This window comes from Lepidochelys kempii, chromosome 8 (genome assembly GCF_965140265.1).
Source record: "Lepidochelys kempii isolate rLepKem1 chromosome 8, rLepKem1.hap2, whole genome shotgun sequence".
NCBI lineage: Eukaryota > Metazoa > Chordata > Testudines > Cheloniidae > Lepidochelys > Lepidochelys kempii.
Window position 1 is genome coordinate 104,110,992 of NC_133263.1, and position 18,408 is coordinate 104,129,399.

Below are 18,408 nucleotides of genomic sequence, written 5' to 3' on the forward strand. Positions count from 1 at the left end.
TTAAGGGGGGATGGAGAGGGATATCAATGCTTGTTAAAAAGAAAAGATTTTAAAATTTATATTAAATACCTTTTTTTAAATATAAACCTATTTAAAATTAAATTTGAAATTACAACCACCTATGTTAAAACCTAGACTTAGTATAAATCTATTAAAATTAGGGCTGTCAAGCGACTAAAAAATAATCGCAATTAATCGTGATTAATCGCGCTGTTAAACAATAATAGAATACCATTTATTTAAATATTTTTGGAAGTTTTCTACATTTTCAGATATATTGATTTCAACTGCAGCACAGAATACAAAGTGTACAGTGCTCACTATTTTTTATTACAAGTATTTGTACTGTAAAAAAACAGAAGAAATAGTATTTTTCAATTCACCTAATACTGTAGTGTAATTTACAAATGTAGAATTATGTACAAAAAAACCTGCATTCAAAAATAAAACAATGTAAAACTTGAAGGCCTACAAGTCCACTCAGTCCTACTTCTTGTTCAGCCATTCGCTCAAAGAAGGTTGTTTTTTTTAACATTTGCAGGAAATAATGCTGCCTGCTTCTTGTTTACAATGTCACCTGAAAGTGAAAACAGGCGTTCGCATGACATTGTTGTCGCCAGCATTGCAAGATATTTACGTGCCAGATGCACTAAAGATTAATAAGTCCCTTCATGCTTCAACCACCATTCCAGAGGACATGCATCCATGCTGATGATGGGTTCTGCTTAATAAAGATTCAAAGCAGTGTGGACGGATGCACGAACATTTTCATCATCTGAGTCAGATGCCACCAGCAGAAGGTTCATTTTCTTTTTGGTGCTTCGGGTTCTGTAGATTCTGCATCAGAGTGTTGCTCTTTTAAGACTTCTGAAAGCATACTCCAAACCTCGTCCCTCCCAGATTTTGGAAGGCACTTCAGATTCTTAAATCTTGGGTCGAGTGCTGTAGCTATCTTTAGAAATCTCACATTGGTACCTTGTTTGTGTTTTGTCAAATCTGCAGTGAAAGTGTTCTTAAATTAAACAATATGCTGGGTCGTCATCGGAGACTACCATAACAAAATATATGGTAGAATGCGAGTAAAACCATGGTGCAGGAGACATACAATTCTCCCCCAAGTAATTCAGTCACAAATTTAATTAATGCAATTTTTTTTTTTAAACAATCATCATGATGATTTTAAACAATCATCATGTCCTTTGGAATGGTGGTCGAAGCATGAAAGGACATATGATCTTTAGTGCATGTGGCACATAAATATCTTGCAACGCCAACTACAAAAGTACCACGAGAATGCCTGTTCTCACTTTCAGGTGACATTGTAAATAAGAAGTGGGCAACATTATTTCCTGCAAATGTAAACAAACTTGTTTCTCTTAGCGCAGGACCGAGTGGACTTGTAGGCTCTAAAGTTTTACATTTTTTTTTGTTACATAACTGCACTCCATAGTAAAACAATCTACATTTGTAAGTTGCACTTTCATGATAAAGAGATAGCACTACAGAACTTGTATGAGGTGAACTGAACAATACTATTTCTTTTGCACTGTAAAATGACAAAAATATTTGTAATAAAAAAAGTGAGCACTATACACTTTGTATTCTGTGTTGTAATGGAAACCAATATATTTGAAAATATAGAAAAACATCCACAAAAGTTTTAATAAATTTCAATTGGTATTCTATTGTTTAACAGTGCAATTAAAACTGTGATCAATTTTTTATCACGATTAATTTTTGAGTTAAGAGAGTGAGTTAACTGCGATTAATTGACAGCCCTGATTAAAATAATTTAAATTAAATTAAAAAAATATTCAAGCAGTTCATGTTTGCTGCCAAAGTTTTAAAGGAAGTCAAATCATTGAACTGGAGGAAGTCACTGGCTAGGATCTAGAACCAGAATTTGTTGGACTGCTAAGCCAACTGTTGACAGTAACAGCCTCTTCTGCAAGTGCAGAGAGAATATTTTCTTCATTTCAGTTTATTCAGCAAGTTGAGTTCAATTACTAGTTTTTTCAAAGTTGAGAAACTTATTGAGAGTTGGAAAAGCTTGTTCTTCTCATCCACTTTCTGAATAAAAACAAAGTGAGAGAGGATGAGATCTACTAGTTCTAAAATCTTGAAGGATATGGTAACCAGAAACAATCAGTTCAATCCACTAACTACTACCAATCTCCTTTTGTTAAATAAATACGGGTGTTTTTTTTAATTGAATTCCAACTTCCATCTAAACGCAGCTGGACATAAATCACAAGTGCAAAATTAATCATCTAGTGAATAAGAAATATAGCATTCACCATTCTATCATAAAAAAATAAACATTAAGAATCTAAATAAATGTATGTTAAGCTATACAATTGCTTAAATTAAAGTGTATAAACATAGTATATCCTCCTGGTTTGCAAAAAGGCGCAATTTAGTTGCAAACCAACATGTTACAATGGTTACCAACCAATGAAAATCAACCTTTCTTTAGGAAAGGAACTAAAAAGTACAAATGCAAAACATGATTTAAATCAATCCACCCTACCTCTTGTACAAACATAACCAAAGTCATCTGACTTGCCACGCATACTGAAGAGTGTGTGTGTTTACCAGACTTTTCTGATACAAAAGGCTGAGTGGGAAGACACTTGCCAAATGGGGAGAATTATTTTTGGAACAAAGACAGAGTTAGTTCAGTCAACAGACCAACCAGATTTATTGCACATGTCCAAATATAAATTCTTAGTACATCTGGAAAAGTAGACAGGCATAGTTTTTCCCCCCCAACAGGCTTTACAATATAAAACTCATGATCACAAACAAATGTGAGAAATCCGAGGCAATCAAAGACACATTATGAGAGTTTCAGAGTAACAGCCGTGTTAGTCTGTATTCGCAAAAAGAAAAGGAGGACTTGTGGCACCTTAGAGACTAACCAATTTATTTGAGCATGAGCTTTCATGAGCTACAGCTCACTTCATGTAATATAGCACAATGGATTAAATCCCTTTTAAAGATAAATATACATCCTCATTTGACCCCTTTCTGCTAGAAAATATATAGTTATTGTTTACACTTTCCCCCTCAGAATGAGCATGGATCTTCACAGCAAAAAAAAAAAACAAAAGAAAAACACCAACAACCTTAACACTGGATCTTAATGTCTGGGAAAGAACTGAAGGCCCCAAAAGAATGTCCTACACCTCAGGGCTCAGTTCTAGCACAGATATTCTTCAACCTCTTTACATATGACCTTCCTAACACCACCGCCAAACATTTTATCTATGCAGCCATCATCTGTCTGGCACTACAGGACAAGGATTTCAGTCACCTCGAGTAGACCTGAATGCTGAGATGAAAGAGATGGTCCACTACTGCAAAAGATGGAAAATTAAACCTAGTACCAAAAAGACAATGTCCAGCTGCATCCAATGTCCAGTACCAATGCATCCACGTCCTAGTACCAATGCATCCAATGTCCAGCTGTACTATACGAAGGCCAACAGACAGCTCAACATCTTCCTGAATGAACAAAGGCTGCACCACAACCCATATCCTGTGTATCTAGGTGTTACACTGGACACCTTGATTTTCAAGGAACAGCTTACCAAGACCTCACTCAAAATAAAGACAAGAAACAACCTGAGATCAGTAAACTAGCTGGTGCTACCTGAGGAGCCAATCCACAGACACTAAGAAAAGAAAGGTTACCTACTTTCCATAACTGCAGTTCTTTGAGATGTGTGGTCCATATTTGTGGTTCGCAGTTCTTGAAATGAAGATACTCAGCTGAATGAAACCATGCACATAACAACAGGTACTGTGAGATCAACCAGCCGGGCCTGGGTGCTGGTCCTGTCCAATATCTTACTTCCTGACAGAGGGCTACAAGTTCCCCTGCAGAATCTGCTCCTTAAGGTGCAAGCCATGCCATATCTACCCTGTTTAAAGATGCGTTTAATCCACTGATGCACTGTCTCAGGGCAAGGATCCCCGTTTGAACAATTCCCTCTGGGTGGCATATTAGGTAGCAAGAACAAGCTTCATACGCAGCCAGCGCCCATCTCATAAGAAGGGTCATACTGGGTCAGACCAAAGGTCCACCAAGCCCAGTATCCTGTCCTCTGATAGTGGCCAACGGCAGGTGCCCCAAAGGGAATGAACAAACAGCTTATCATCAAGTGATCCATGCCATCACCCAATCCCAGCTTCTGGCAAACAGAGGCTAGGGACACCAGTCCTGCCCATCCTGGCTGATAGCCATTGATGGACCTATCTTCCATGAATCTATCTAGCTCCTTTTTGAACCCCGTTATAGTATTGGCCTTCACAACACTCTGGCAAGGAGTTCCAGAGGTTGACAGTGCATTGCGTGAAAAAATACTGTGTGTTTGTTTTAAACCTGCTACCTATTAATTTCATTTGGTGGCCCCTTGGTTCTTATATTATGAGAAGGAGTAAATAACATTTCCTTATTTACTTTCTCTACACCACTCATGATCTTATAGACCTCTATCATATCCCCCCTTAGTTGTCTCTGTTCCAAGCTGAAAAGTCCCAATATTATTAATCTCTCTTGAGGAGATTATACCCCTAATCATTTTTGTTGCCCTTTTCTGAACCTTTTCCAATTCCAATATATCCTTTTGAGATGGGGTGACCACATCTGCACGCAGTATTCAAGGTGTGGGTGCACCATGGATTTATATAGAGGCAATATGATATTTTCTGTCTTATTATCTATCCCTTTCTTGATGATTCCCAACATTCCGTTTCCTTTTTTTGACTGCTGCTGCACACTGAGTGGATGATTTCAGAGAACTATCCACAATGACTCCAAGATCTCTTTATTGAGTGGTAACAGCTAATTTAGATTCCATCATTGTATATGTATAGTTATATAGTCAGGATTATGTTTTCCAATGTGCATTACTTTGCATTTATCAACATTAAATTTGTTGCCCAGTCACCCAGTTTTGATAGATCCTTTTGTAGCTCTTCGCAGTCTGCCTAGGACTTAACTATCTTGAGAAGTTTTGTATCATCTGCAAATTTTGCCACCTCATTGTTTACCCCTTTTTCCAGATCATTTATCAATATGTTAAATAGGGGGACACCAATATTTCTCCATTCTGAAAACTGACCATTTATTCCTATCCTTTGTTCCCTATCTTTTAGCCAGTTACCAATCCAAGAGAGAACCTTCCCTCTTATCCCATGACTGCTTATTTTGCTTAAGAGCCTTTGTCAAAGGCTTTCTGAAAATCTAAGGTGCCACAAGTACTCCTTTTCTTCGTACTATATCCACTGGATCTCCTTTGTCCGCATACTTGTTGACCCCCTCAAAGAATTCTAGTAGATTGGTGAGGCATGATTTCCCTTTACAAAAAACATGTTGACTATTTCCCAACAAATTACGTTCATCTATGTGTCTGACAATTTTGTTCTTTACGATAGTTTCAATCAATTTGCCTGGTACTGAAGTGAGGCTTACTGGCCTGTAGTTGCCAGGGTCACCTCTGGAGCCCTTTTTAAAAATTAGCGTCTCATTAGCTATCCTCCAGTCATTTGGTACAGAAGCTGATTTAAATGATAAGTTAGAGATGACAGTTTGTAATCCTGTAATTTCACATCTGAGTTCCTTCAGAACTCTTGGGTGAATACCATCAGGTCCTGCAGACTTATTACTGTTTAGTTTATCAAATTGTTCCAAAACCTCCTCTAACAACACCTCAATTTGGGACAGTTCCTCAGATCTGTCACCCAAAAAGAATGGCTCAGATTTGGGAATCTTCTTCACATCCTCAACAGTGAAGACCGATGCAAAGAATTCATTTAGTTTCTCCGCAATGGCCTTATCGTCTTTGAATGCTCCTTTAGCATCTCGATAGCCCAGTGGCCCCACTGGTTGTTTAGCAAGCTTTCTACTTCTGATGTAGTTAAAAAAAATTTGCTATTACTTTTGGAGTCTTTGGCTAGCTGTTGTTCAAATTCTTTTTTGATCTTTCTAATTATATTTTTACACTTCATTTGCCAGAGTTTATGCTCTTTTCTATTTTCCTCATTAGGATTTATCTTCCACTTTTTAAAGGATGCCTTTTTGCCACTCACTGCTTCTTTTACTTTGTTGTTTGACCATGGTGGCTCTTTTTTGGTTCTCTTTCTATGGAGGTATACATTTAAGTTGAGCCTCTATTATGGTGTCTTTAAAAAGTATGCAAGCAGCTTGACAGCTGGATCCATCGTCTAGCGCCCTCATTTGAATCTTCCATGTCATCTTTGGGTAAAGCCCAATAATTTCAGATGCGGAGTGATCAGATGTGCTGCTAATGACTAAAAGTGGGGTCTTCGTGACCCCCCTATTTACCACTGTAACCTAGTTAGAAGATGTAGACCCATACTTGCAGGCTGCATCCGTCAGCAAGGGCTGCCTGGTTCACTCAGCTATTGAATAGTTAGTTAATAAACTCTTTTAGATTAACATGCTTGACTTGACCATCTATGTAGATGCAATCGCAATACACACGTGTGTACACATGTGTATGCACAAACACACACAATACACATGGATCTATTTCCTAGACGTCCAGAACATAAAAAACAACCTTCATATTTTAGGATAAATTATCTCAAAGAAATCATCTTGAATCCTCTCATTTAAAAATCAGTTAATTTAAAATACAGAATGGGCCTGGAAAACTAAATCCTATCCAGCAGTCAGTAGACACAACTCAAAATATTTATGGAGTAACTAATTAACTTAACTGAAACACAAAAACAATTGGCTTGGTGTGTAACAGTAGAACCAAAATCATGACTGACATTTAAAAAAAACACACCCACAAACACCACCACAACCTCTTGAAATTAGGGGGAGTTTTCATGAGACAGAAACTGGCAAAAACAACAGATGTGGATACAAAATTATTATTGCATTATAAAGTTTACCACACTTTTGATGTGTACCTTTCTGCAAATAAATCAAGGAACAACCTACAAATAATCATTAACTACAAAATAAATCTCATCATCATGTCCGTTAATGTAATTAGAAGGTGACAAAGTCTGTACTAAGTAATATCAGTAGTAATATATAATGTACAAGTGATACCACAAAAATTACCACAGTTAGATGGCCATGTGGAGAAACTGAACAGTTTCTAGTAAGAATCGCAGTATTTCAAGGCTTGGCACTCAGCCCCATTTTGTTCATGTTGGTGCTCCATGTACTTACAGAAAACATCCAAAGACTTGGCACTCCAGTGCATGCTATTTGAGGATGATGTAGTGCTCACAGGAGAGAGCAAAGAGGAAATGGAAGAAGATTTAGAGAGAGGGCGGTGCATATTTGAAAGAAATGGCACAAAAATCAGCAGAAATAAAACAGTATAAATGGTCTACAGATTCAATGATACCTTGCAGGAAGACAATGAGACTAAGTCTGCAGAGTCAGCCATGACCAAAGATACAGAAGTTCAAGCACCTAGGCTCTGTAGCACAGAACAATTGTGAATTTATAAGCAGAACAGAAAAGGCATGGATTAAATGGGGAGAAGTGAGTGAAGAGGTCCGTGATAGGAGAATGCCCATCAAATTGAAAAGTAAGATTTACAAGACAGTAATTAGGCCTGCACTTTTGCATGATGCGGGATACTGGGTACTGAGGAAGAGACAAGAGCAGATCTTGTACACAGTGGAAATAAAAACATTAAGATGGATGCTTGGAGTTACAAGGATGGACCATGTTCAGAACAAACAAATTAGGGGAAGCGTGAAGGTGGTACTGGTTATAGAAACACTGAGGAAATCCAGGCTTAGATGGTTTGGGCATCTGAAAAGAAGATCAGAAGAATAAATAGGAAAATGGGTGTTAAACTTAGAAGTGAAGGGCAAGAGAAAGGATGGGAAACCCCAAAACTACATACATGGGTGTCATACAAATGGATTTGATTAGCTGTGACGTTTTCACAGAACTGCTCCAAGACAGACTGGAATGGAGAAGAAGGAGTCAAAGAGCCACCCTATATAGATGGGACTAAGGCTAGAAGAAGAGATAATGTACAAGTGGCAGCAGAACAGCTAATATAAAATAATACTTCACTTACATAATACCTTTCTTCCAAGGATTGCCAAGTGAGTCTCATACTACATAGTATTACTATCATTTAATGGCATCCCATTACAGCTAATATATAAACTAACTGACCATAGAGTTCCAAAGATCTCTGATATCATATATTCAAAAAAAAAAAGAAAGAAAATTTACATTCACTGACATGAATGCTCATCCCCTAAATCCAGGACCGGCTCTTGGCACCAGCAAAGCAAACACGTGTTTGGGGCGGCAAAAAACCTATAGCCAGCCCTGTCTAAATCCTATCATTTTTCCAAATCAAAACTGGTAGATTTAACATTTTACAGTTGTTTTGCTTAACAAAATCTGAAAGTTTAGTTCCGTCTATTTTTCTTGAACAAATAACTTCAGCTTCTGCTGCTACCTGGCAAAATTCAAGCTTTAAAGAAATCTGCCAACAACATTTTCAGCTGATCATTCTGTGTATACCTGTGGGCAGTTAGTTGGTAATGCACTAGTTACTTATTTACATAACATTTTAAATGTATATAATACAGAAGCTAAGAACACACACAGATAAACACAGACAGCATAAATCTTTAGCAGAAGCTCCTGGGCCACAAAGTATCCCCAAGGTATTTTTATTTATTTATTTATTGGAAATGTGAATTTGAAGATCATTAAATCTTGTTACTTTTCAAAATGTAGATCACTTAACAACTGGCAAAAAGTGGATTGTGGACTTCTATAATGCAGTCTGTAGCTGTCCTCATTTTTAATATGCAGAGATGACAGGACGCAGTGTCATGCTCCATCTTGATCTTAGCTGTGGCTGCTCAGATCAAGCAGCAGTACTGCATGCTGGGACATGTCTCCATGGGCTTCATGTCTGTATCAAAGAGGTGGGCAGCTATAGTCAGCTCCATTTTATGTAAATTAGTTGTATCCGCTACACTTCTGTCAACTTGCCAGGAAGCCCTCAGCTGAGCAAAGTTTGGATATCCAGGATTTAGAGAAACACCTGTGCTAAATATTTTTGTTGAGTCACTGTGAAAACTGAGTGTTTAATAGCCCTGAAATCTTTTCACTTTTAAAGAGAAGTGGAGTGGACCAGTAGATACATAAGCTGCAGTAAGAAAGAACAATTGATTTAATGTTTTTTGCCCCACCCCCCTTTCTTTTTTTTTTTTAAAACGCTCCCTTGCAATTATACTTTGGCTTGCTTACCTATTCTTTATTAATTTATATTTACCATATTTTTTAAAAAATCACATTATGTTAGTGAAATAAGTTACAAGAATATATGAATGGGAGCCAAATCAAAAAAGCTCCCACACAGGAAATGAAATAAGGATTCCCCTGCATTGCAGTAAGGACAACAAACCACAACACAAGAACAAATGATCGTGAAGTATGTGGTGGCACTTTTGCATTTTCAGCAGATTCTTTACAAGGCACAAATCCATTATTTAGGTAGGTCTCTCTTTAGCGTAGGGTATTTAAGCAAATAAACATCTATATTTAGAAGACATGGGCATGAGAAGTAAGAAGTGGGAACCCTGCATTATTTTTATAGAACCAATGTGTGCTAGGTCCTTTTCAGAAATCTAAATCAATGAAGTCCCTGCCCTAATGACCTTATCTAAAATTAGGAAAGGGGTAGGAGGAAAGGAAGGAACATGAAAGTGAAGCAAGCTGTTTCAGAATGGCAGAGATCATGATGGTTCCAAATATTTTCTAGACTTCTAACAATAATTTATGTTTACTGTGTAGCATAAACTAGGTAAGAGGATTCTAAGTAGGGTTATAGGTTTGTGTCAGTAGTAAAAATGTCATAGATACTGTAATTTTTCAGTTTATCTATTACTTGTGTCGAGCCTAGCTCAGGGCAGGCGATCAGGTGGTGCCAGGGCCAGGAAGGAGGCAGGGTATCGCAGGGGAGAGCCCCATCTGCACACTGGAGCAAGACCCAAAGGGCTGGAGTAGGGAACAAGGCCAGCACTATGGGACAGGAACCATCACTGCAGGGTGAGTGCAGACCAGGCTTGCTCTGCAACCCCATCCCCTTTGGCCCCCCGTGTCCCAGGGCAGGACCCAACATCTCACCCAGGGCCTCCCACCTCCTGGGGATAGGACCTGACTCCTCCTGCATGAGTTCCCCACTTTAAATGGCACCCACATTACTTTACATACCATTTCCCCCCTAAACCGGTGAGCTTTATTAAATTTACCATGACCACTCAGTGATTTTTGATAAAAAAATGCCATAACAAATCTGCAGCCCTAATTATGAGGACGGGAGTGAAAACAAGTTTTGGCTGGATGACAACAACTAGCCAAAGGTAGTACAGATTTAGGAGGTACTTGACTGTGGAGAATCAGATGGATTGGAGCACTAGAGTAAAACATTTTTCAGCCTAAGAGGCAGCATGAAAAAAAGGAATGGAAACAAAGAGGGAAAAGGTGCTGTGGTCATGTTTCTTTGGAGTGGCCACACGCTGTGTCCTGGGGCCTGCTGCAAGAGGAGAGCTAGAGAAGTTATGCCTGTATCACCACTATACCAGAACACCCCACGCAGTCCTCTGTGCTGTCTGGTTGTCTTAGGGAGCCTGGGTAGAACAGAAACATCTGCTGTCAAGAGTAAGGAAGAGTGATGCCTTCCTTGGTGTGGGGAAAGCAACTGTTTAGCAGTCCCCAGCACAGAACACTAAGAACGTAAGAGGGAGCTTGTCCAAACTTGCTCAGAGGAGAGTGCTCCAAAGACTCCAAGACTGCAGGTTCTTCTATCCCTACCAGCTTGCAAAGGAACTGGTCACCTTCCATCAGCTGGAGCCAGACACAGTAGAACTTTTTAGAGCCAGCAAACTTCTCATGTACAGGGAATATCACCTAAAAGTTTCAGTGTGCCATCCATTTACTGGCAGGGCGGAACTATTCTCAAGTATGGCAACTGGTAATGGTAAAGGAACAAAGAGAAAAATCTCAAGAATCTCAATCTGAAGAAAAAATTAACCAAAATAGGAACTCTAATTCTCCAAAGTGAAATTTATGTAAGAATTTATAATGTAAAGCAAAATTTCATATTAAAATAAAACCCACAAAAATAATATCTACTCAAAATCCAAAAGTTTCATAGTAGTCATGTAGTACATTCAGAGACTACAGCTGCCCTATGACACAGTATGCCTGGACTGGTCAATCTACATTTGTGAAAATAGCATTAAGGCACCTTTGAAAACAAAACAATTATTCAGCACATTTTAAGGAAACAGTGTCTGAAGTGCAGCAAGAACTCAAACTAGAAGGTACCATCTGCTGCGATAGACAAAGCCATTTCCAAATGTTACAGAGCTATTCATTAATCCCCTGACAGCTGTCAAATAGGAAATAGTAACTAAAATAAACTCTCAAATGCTATCTCAAGTAACTTTACACTCAGAGGGAATTTAAGCAGTGACAGATAACATACTGTTAAAATTATTATACTATTGCCATTTCTTAATATACCTTGAAATATTTAAAAGTAAAATCTTAAAGGACACTCCTCAAGGTTAACAAACCCAAAATTAAAAATAAATTTTAAATATCTAATTCCCCCATATTCAAGTGCTGCCATGATCTTGGGAAGTCAATTTATTTCCCAAACCTAGGACTTCATCCTGAGTAAGGTGTTGAGGTTCTTTGGGATTGTACATGTGCATATCTCCACAAAACCCCCCTTACATTCTGTTTCAAGGCCATATCTAGCCTTGCAAAAAATTAGCATGCTCACAAAAACTACTAAACAGGTTTTAACTACTACGATTGTAAACAAGATTTTGCATCCAGTGTAGACAGGGCAAGTCATGTTTTAAAATATGTTAGCTGGTTGTGGTCAACCCCAGGGTGCCCACTAGGGCTGAGTAAAGTTGTGTTAGTTAAAATGTGTTAGTTAAAAGGACTCATTTTCCGAGACAAGACATGGCCTTTATAAACTAAGTGTTGAATCCTATTCACTGTAACATGACATTTGCTCTGGGGACCATAGTGAGCTCTGATCACTCTCCTTACAATGGGGGTGGGGGGGGAGAGAAAACCTGGATTTGTGCTGGAAATGGCCCACCTTGATTATCATACACATTGTAAGGAGAGTGATCACTTTACTTAAGCTATTACCAGCAGGAGAGTGGGGTGGGGGGAGAGAAAACCTTTTGTAGTGGTAAACACCCATTTTTTCATCATTTGTGTGTATAAAAAACAAACATCTTCTGTATTTTCCACGGTATGCGTCCGATGAAGTGAGCTGTAGCTCACAAAAGCTTATGCTCAAATAAATTGGTTAGTCTCTAAGGTGCCACAAGTACTCCTTTTCTTTTTAGGAACAGAATAGACGAGAGGAGGGGATAGCTCAATGTGCACTTACACACACACACACACAACACAGCTGAGAGGTCTAAATTTAGATCTCTCAGCTCTAACAGCATCCATTTATATGAAAGGTTGGATTTTTTTTTTAAAGCAATCTATCCACAGTTCAATAAAGATTTTAGAAACACACTATTCTTTCTACCCTTTTATTATGCTTAAATGCATGCTTTTTCAGAAAGTCTGTATCCATATAAATATGTTAAAATGAAATCTATTACCTACACTATATATAACAACCTTTAAAAGCAAGACCAGCCTTGTAAAATTTCAGTTTTATTTTGTTTAGGTTTTGACGGATAGTTTCTGGCCACCTGGGGCAAATTTGAGTTTGAAGTCGCTTTTATATTGTTTTATTTAAATAAGAAAGTAAAGTATTTGATCATCATCCTATTAAGGATTGATGAGTAGATTTTATGCCTATACTAATAAATGTTCATGGCTATTTTGCAAAACTACATAACGTTAATAAAGATCAGAGGGGTAGCCATGTTAGTCTGGATCTGTAAAAGCGGCAAAGAGTCCTGTGGCACCTTATAGACTAACAGACATATTGGAACATGAGCTTTCCGACGAAGTGGGGTATTCACCCACAAAAGCTTATGCTCCAAAACGTCTGTTAGTCTATAAGGTGCCATGGGACTCTCTGCCATTAATAAAGATATTATTCCTAAATATTTTTAAAAGCCAGAACATTTGGGGGGGGAGGGGGAAGAGACACACACACTCTTACAACAAAGAATTGTACAATACAGAATTATAATTGCACACCATTTCATAAAATCATAGCTAGCAGGGTAGGAAAAACACCCATTGGGATATTCTATCTGATATTGCTGCCACCCATTCACTCCTCCCCTTCAACTTGCAAGGAAAGATTAATTAAAGCCTCTCTCATTCCTACTAACATTTAATCTTACCTACTTTTGGAACTATAGCCCCACACTGAGCGAAGCCTAAACTGAAACACTTAACTCTCCTATCTGCTTTTATCACATGAATACCTATGTATCTTTCTAAAGCGGTCTAAGCTCAAATGTGTCTTGCTGCAAGAAGTAGTTACAAATAACACACGGGTTGTTTTTTTTAATAATCTCAAGATTCATCTCATCTGATGACAATTTAATGCATAACATCTTTTAAAACAATTTAATGTCAAGTAGTGCAATAAAACCAGGTTCTTTGGCATAAGGATAAATTTGGCTTTACAATGAGTGGCCAACTCATACTAAGGTACGGTTGTGAAATATGGCCAAGTGTCATCTGGTAATCTGAGTTGCCTCATACCTAGAGAAGCATTTGCCAAACCCAAACAACAAAAATACACTCCACACATCCATTTAGTGTTTTTTAGACCATTCACCCTCATCCTGTTGATAAACTTGCATCTAAAAATGATCCCAAATCACGTACATAACATCAATAATACTTACCTAATTTACCCATTGTCAGTCTCTCTCAGTTACTACCCTGGGTGTGCCACCTCAGAGCCCCTTTTAGTGACCATAAAGAAGCTCACCTTTATTTTCTGTTAAACCTGAGGTACACAATATTTCTATTCCTAATTAGATTGCTTCTCTCTGAAGCCAACAGCCTCCATCACTAGCACTGACGGCAGCTGTACAACAGCCACTCATCTGTCCATGCAGAAAGACTAAAAGCATCATGAAATAGTTGAAAGAAAAAGAAGGGGAAAATGGATTACCGATGGCCAAATGTGATAAACTTTTAACATTAAAATGTACACTTTTTAGTTACTGGAAAATGCAACTCCTAATCCACAGCTAGGGGAACTCAGCCCAACCTGACCGACCTATGTGCTTTAAACCGACTGGATCAGTGACAGTAAATAGCTTACCGGGATGAACCTTTGCTCTAACTCAGCAGTGAGAATACCCATAGCTGGTATGGTAACCAAGTAAACAAAACTACAACAAAGAAGGATAGGATAAAACAGGATCAAGAGCTGCACAGGTGAAAGCAAAAACTTACAAAGAACAACAAATAAAAAGTTATTATAAAGCTGAGCTTTTATAATGCAGCCACACATCCCTGAATCATCAACTGTCTGGTATCCAGAGAGCAGATGTCCAGAAGGTCTGCATATGTGAATGTTATTCTAACCATGAACAGCCCCGGGTAAAGCTGAAATAGAACTCAACACAGACATTTACAGGGACTATTCCTATCATGAAAATTATTCACTGACCCATTTATGTCTAATGGCTGAGACCCCTGAAAATTTTTGACTGACAGTAAAAAGCACTGTATCTTGCAAAAATGTCTTATGGTTTGATTTTTTTTTTTAATACTATTAGCCACCATGCCAAAAAAATTCATTTCAATGAAATTTAACACTAGTCTAATATAGATAACTCCACCTGCTGCTTACCAGTTTACCAGTCTAACTCCGGTGCTTAACAGCATTAAACTACACTTATTATATTTGAATGTTACCCAGTATTTGCCCTGTAGTACTGTATATTTTTTTAAACTGAAACAAGATGAAAAACAACATTTAAGCTTTATCACCATTTCATTGGTCGCCTTCAAACATGCCCTTCCCTCTATTCTGTGTATTACCAAAATGAGTGCCATGTGTCATTCTCTCCAATGACTGACTTCCTCAGAAACCAGAAGCTGACCAACAACTGGGCTGCACCAACATCTCCATCCTTATGCACAGTAGGCCAACTGTGAGAACTAAAATGGACTTTTTTAAGTTTACTTGGAGCCCTAAACACTGCAGGAGACAGAGCAGGGACAAGGTTGACACTCAAGCCTCTTGATACGACTTCCCCGGGAGCAACCAGCTGTAGAGGTAGCAGAACACTGACAAGCCCTGAGAACAGCAGTGGACCGCCACTTCTGATTGCACCTTGGTGAACACCCTTGGTGCTGCTGAAAGGCCAAAGGGCAGCACTCTGAACTGTTAATGTTCTAGGCCCCTGGTGAATCACTGGAATCTTCTGTGTGCAGACCGGATATCTATGTGAACATAAGCATCCTTTAAACCAAGAACTGTGAACCAGTCACCCTTGTTCTATGATAGGATTATAGAGGCCAGGGTGATCATTCCAAATCTCAGGCAGCAAATAAAAGCATTCAGCTGTCTGAGATCTAGCATGGGCTTCCAGCTTCCTTTCTTCTTGGGGGATGAGGAAATATTTTGAATAAAATCTTTTTCCCCCATGCTGAGCTAGAACCAGTTCTATGGCTCCCAGATAGAGTAGTTAGTCTACTTCTTCTCTGAAGAACCTCTCATGAGAGGCATCCTTCAAGAGGGATGGGAAAGGGAGAATACCTCTACTGTATAACCAGTGATGATAATCTCCAGAATCCATCTATCTGACGTTATGAGGTGCCAAGCATGGAACAAGTGGCCACCAAATGGGGTGCACAAGTCTGGACAAGGTAAATGTGGAAGTGGGGCTGCTTTGCAACTCTCAAAAGTCCTGTCAAAAGGATTTTTTGGTGGGTGCTAGGACTGGAAGGAGAATGAAGGCACGACATTATGCTTACTATGCTGCATTCTCTGGCATTTCAAAGGTCATTCATAAGCACTCTGATGGTAGAATGGTTAAGGGTCTGGTTGTTGTATATAGGGCTGAGTCTTGGGATATTTCTTGCAAGGTGCTAGGGTATAGACACTCAGTGAGTGAAGGGATGCTCTTGAGTATTTGAGAGAATGCAATGACTAATTTTTGTCCTCGTTGAACACGTTATTTCCCTTAAAAGGCAGATCCTTCATAGTGGGTTGGTCTTTCCTGGGAAATCTGGAGTTTTGGAGGAAAAAACCTGTCTTATTACTATGGACATTGCAATCAAGCAGGAGGCTATATCTGCTGCACCCACTAAGGCCTGGATGGCCAATCTAGCCAGCAATTTGCCTTCATTGATAATTGCTGGGAATTAAAGTCTATCTTCTTGATAGAGTTTGTTGGTGAATTCCAAGAACTTATTATAATTAATAAAAATCATACTTTGACAGTAAAGCTTGACAGTTTGCTATGGGGAACTCTTAGCTCACCAAAGTGAAGTTCTTTCTTCTGAAGAGGTCTAAACATTTGACCTCCTTATCAGAGGATGTAAATCTTGAGTAGTTTTGCTTGCCCTTTTGGGTGGCAGTTTGCACCACTTGAGAATTCAAAGCAGGGTGTGAAAATAAGTATTCTGCTTTCCTAGGTGGCACAAAGTATTCCCTCTCTGTTCTCTTTGCAGTGGGAGAACAAGTGGCTGGAGTACGCCAGACCATCTTGGCCAGTTTGAAGACAGCCTCAAGAACTGGCTGTTCCATCTTACTGGAACCAGCAATCTGGAGGATGTCTAGTAGCTTATGAGGGGTGTCCTGTACTTCCTCCAGGGAAATTTGGAAAGTCTGCAAATTCTCCTCAGGAGGTGCTGGCACTGCCTGTAGCAGTTGGGCGGTGACAGCGAAGCCGGTGCGATCATCCCATTTGTGGGCGATGATAGCCTTGCCCAGGTGAATTTTTCTGCCTAGTCTGTCAGGTTGCTCATCTTCCTCAGATAATTCCTGAGGGTTTGATGTTCTTCTCTGTGTGGGGAAGCTTGTCTTGACTTCCGGTATGACATTACAGATTCAGGATGTCACATATATGTATCCCAGGAACACTCCAGTAAGGCCAATGTGAGGAATCATAGGGGAAATGGGGCAGTCCCCATGGAGGGGGATACCATTGGTCCCAAGGTGTGCACAGCCCCTCCTGTGTGAAAGCAAAGGTGTCCATGAAATCTTGGACCCTCTGTCAGGGCTGAACCCCATCTTGACGGTGTGGTAAAGCTCTCCCGCTGACACTGAGGGGAACAAGCCTTCTATGCTGATCCACAGTGCCATTGGTACTGGAGATCTTATTACGTGTCAGCTGGACGACGATACTGCAGAGTGGCAAACTGATGGTGTGAGGACATCACTGGCTAGTACCTCATCCAACAGTATTGGCAATTCTGGATCCATGTAGTTAGCAGTGTCTCTGGAGCAGTGTATCTAGCCTCCCACACAAGACTGCGGACCAGGCTTCTTTCCCTTATTGGCACCAGTGGTACTGGCTTTGCCCTAGTCTTGAGTATCAACAATCCCTTCTCATTTCATGGTACTGATGTAGGAGGCATCTGCTGCTTCTTTTCTTCACCAGTGCCAATCTTGGGCCCACTCTATCAAGGAGGGCTGGTTTCAGAGCATTCTTGCCTTTCAGTACCAAGAAATCAGAACTGTACTCCTTGTGAGCTCCTGACACTCCGGTGCCAGGGTGCAAAGTTTTACTGGACTTAGATAGCATCAGAGAGGAAGTTCTCGTTTTGGATGATGACTTGGAGGGAGATATCTCATTTTTCTTGTAAGAATGTTTGCTCTTACCCTCCTCATACCTTTGTTTGGAAGAGCCATCTTGTTTGCCAAGATTCTCCCCAAAGCTGGAGACCACTGTCCTTGGATGGGTGCTTCACGGTGCCTCTGTCTGATGTACATGGAGGTCTGATCGGCCGGGATTGAACTGGGGCCTTAAAGCACAGTCCATCAGGAATCTTTTAAACCTGTGCTCATGGGCTTGATGCTGCATTTAGAAGGGATATGAGCCTGTGCTCATGGGCTTGATGCTGCATTTAGAAGGGATATGAGCATCCCCAAGGCAATGGAGGCATGTGTCATGGTCATCCCTGGCAGGCCACACAGTCTTTGAATCTCAGGATCCTGGGCATACTAGGCATCCCCCCAGGGGTACGGGGGCGGGGAGGACAGGACACCCAAGCCCTCAGGACTACGAAACTGTCTACGAACTGCAGAGCTTCAGTCTCAGACCATGGGCAGTGGAAAGAAACTGTAGAGGTAGTCAGCCCATGCTGCCACTCATGACCTCGGTTTGAAACACGAGGAGAAGGGCAGAAGTGTGAACCAAAAGACACTGCTAGCAAAAATCTTCCAGTCTCAA

The 18,408-nt window shown here is 39.7% G+C and overlaps 1 protein-coding gene across 11 annotated transcripts in view; it reads right to left on the bottom strand.

The window, feature by feature from the left end:
• MAST2 (microtubule associated serine/threonine kinase 2) overlaps nucleotides 1–18,408 on the bottom strand; it is a 388,109-nt gene that overhangs the window by 159,120 nt on the left and 210,581 nt on the right. The gene's annotated exons all lie outside the window — the stretch shown is intronic.